Source organism: Quercus suber, unplaced genomic scaffold (assembly GCF_002906115.3).
Source record: "Quercus suber isolate HL8 unplaced genomic scaffold, Cork oak 2.0 scaffold_44, whole genome shotgun sequence".
In the NCBI taxonomy this organism is placed as follows: domain Eukaryota; kingdom Viridiplantae; phylum Streptophyta; class Magnoliopsida; order Fagales; family Fagaceae; genus Quercus; species Quercus suber.
The window spans coordinates 1,185,544-1,188,567 of NW_027069509.1; the positions used below are offsets into that span (position 1 = coordinate 1,185,544).

General features: G+C 33.6%; 1 non-coding gene across 1 annotated transcript; it reads right to left on the reverse strand.

Annotated features, from left to right (window-relative positions):
• Positions 1 to 1,680: 1,680 nt before the first annotated feature.
• On the reverse strand, positions 1,681 to 2,744 carry LOC112034721 (uncharacterized). Its single transcript, XR_010628211.1, has 2 exons — positions 2,370 to 2,744; positions 1,681 to 2,261 (listed from the first exon to the last, which is right to left on the reverse strand). It is a non-coding gene; the product is annotated as an uncharacterized LOC112034721 (transcript).
• Between the last annotated feature and the right edge of the window lie 280 nt (positions 2,745 to 3,024).

Here is a 3,024-nt window from a genome sequence, read left to right on the forward strand (position 1 = left end):
TACAAGGTAGTTTAGAATCTTATTATTCTATTTAATATACTAATGTTAAGGTGACATAATAAATCTTCACCTTAAAACGACTTCAATGATATCAATTCCTCCTAAAAAGAAGAAAATCCTTGTAACTTCAAGTCTTCAATTCTAATACAAAGTCAAGCTCAAGTTTTGTCTTGCCTACCGAGGCTTGAACATCATTATAAAGTTTTTGACTCAGGCTTGAGAATTTTTCTGCCATCATGAACTTGGCCCTTTTTCTCTTTCACTTCCAATCAAGTTCAGTTTTTCATCTTTATATCATACTAGTCGCCAACCCGTACGATGTATGGGAAAACTATTGATAATAAGATTTAATGAAATTTAAAAATAGGAAATTGAGTTTATGATATGCAAATCATTATAAAAAAATTAATGCATGGTCAAATTGAAATATAACTCAAAAAAAAAAAAAAGTATGGTTGCGTGTGTTTTATGTGCATCAGAAGTAGAGGTATTTATAGAACGTTGCTTCTCATCCGAATTTCACATGTTTTGATCAATGCAGCATCATAGGAACAAAGACCTGAAACAGTACTACCTGTTATACAAAGAAGAATACCAACCAAATAAGTTTTGTACTAAATATACAAGTAAAATTGTACAAACAAATTATTGATTCCTATAAAACTATTTTATGCTCAAAGATATACAAACATTAACCTAAAGTAAACCCATCCAAGCACTGAGATTCAAAACTTTAACACTAAACTTAAAATAATATCAACTATTTCAAGCTTTTAGGAAAAATAAATTTTTGGTCACAAAATAACCATTCAACCACAAATTCTAAATACAAAGAAGGAAATATGTGAATTAAGAACATGCAAATACATGGAGAGAGAGAGAGAGAGAGAGAGAGAGAGAGAGAGAGAGAGAGATGCTTAATTGGAACAATAAGAGTCATTATATATGATAATAGGAAAATGAAAGAAGAGGAAAGAGAGTATAGATATTATGGTAATAGGAAATGAAGAAAAGAGGAAAGAGAGTATAGATCTTTAGGTTTATGGAAGGGGAAAAAACATAAATTGTTTTAAATCCAAATTTCATAATATATAATTAGATTTGTGTTTTAGGAGCGATGGAAGGGGGGGGGGGGGTGGGGGGAACCAAAAAAGGGAAAAAAGAAAAAAAGAAAAGGAAAGAGTGGTTTTGTTTTTTCTTAGGAAACATAGATTTTGTTAGGGGTGATTTAGTTATGGTAAATTGGGTTACCTAAAAAAAATCTAAGGGAAAAAAGAAAAGGAAAAAAAAAATTTGATGGAGTATTTAAGTTTATAGTGGATATTAATTATAATGGTGGAACTTATAGTGCATATTGTTGACACATGCTAAAAAGATTGATATGTATCCATAATTGTTTGCTACATGGCGTTATTTGTCATATCATATCTAATAAATGGAAGAAGTTATAATTGATAGAGGAGGTGAGGAGGTTGTAATTTATTGGTGACTGTTAGAATTCCATATAATAGCTGTATTTGAAGAGTTTGGATTAATGGAAAGACACATGATAGAATTGGAGATAGAGTAACACTTGAATTTAAAGAGATACTCAATAAATGTCGAACGGTAAATCTAAAAATAAAAAATAAAATAAGAAAATAAATGATGGCATAATGCTGATGTGGCTTAATTGGAGCATAACAACAAGTACACTTCAGCTTTTAGATATATATATAGATTTGAAATCATGTGTACATGTTATGTTCACCTCCAATTTGCTTGTCACCTTGTTTGAATTTCCCCAAAAAATCAATTTCATACATCAACCAAACTAGTGCCATTGAGGACAAAGCAACTAGCGCTGGACCAAGCAGCCATAACAACAAAGGGAAGGTAATGCATAGAAGTCGGCTACCAATAAAAGCCAACATGAACCCTCGCTCGAACACGATTTGTGTGTGTTCAGGTGATGAGAATTCAGGAGCAGCATTTATCAAGAAATTGGCATCGATTAGGTACCCAATGGACATAGAGCTACACAAGAAGCTAAGCAACAAAAGAAGTGTTGCTGAGCCAAACTTTACAGCAAACATCCCACCAGATTGCAAGCCAAAAATAGGGTTGTCAAAGAGGTGGCTTGTTTCGCTTGCTTTGTAGGAATTGTTGATTAGAGCTGCCAGTGCCACGCTAAGAAGAATTGTTATTGAAGCAGTGACTGAGGTAGCCATTAGAGTGTTTCTCAAGCTTTGCACAGCCAGCATACCCTTCTTATCATCACCCTGCATAGCAAAACACGTATTAGCAAAAAAGTAATGCAAAGTACACAATAATTTTCACAACTGTCAACATGATTTGTTGTGATTTGGAGCAACGCTAGTTGAGTTTACATGTATGTCACGAAACCATGCTCTCCTCTTTATTTCATTGATTCCAATGGTGGTACTGAAGGGCTTCTTCTTGAAGTTAAGCCATAGATAGACATGATAACCTGCTGTAAGGAAGAGACTGAAGGGAACCAATATGGTGTCCAAATAAACAACCAGTACTCCCATCTTTGATAAATATTAAAGGCATGCATGGTTTGGTAGCCAAAGGAACCTATTTATGAAGGTGTAGCCAAGTGATATGATATTCTTGATCATTTGGCAGGTCATGATAGTAAAGTCTAGCTGACAATGTAATGCATTTTCTTTTTTAATGATGGGGTGGGTTCATTTGTGGAAATCGTAGAGTGGACATTAAAATATGATGCTGGGACGTGTGAGCATTGCACTATATATACAAAATGCCTATTACTCAAAAAGTAGATTCAAGTGTTCTACCCACTAAATTTATGATGGAATTATTCAATGATGCCGTGCCTCTATTGCCTTACCCTTACGCAACCATAGTAAAATTGTTTCCCCTACGGAATTGGATGAATCATCAAATTAAAAGTCTATCATGGTTTGGATTGGCTAACACTTAATTAAGTCAGGTTGATACAATTAAACAAGAAAAATTCTTTTATCTTCTGAACTTATGCGTGTGTTTAATTGGTGG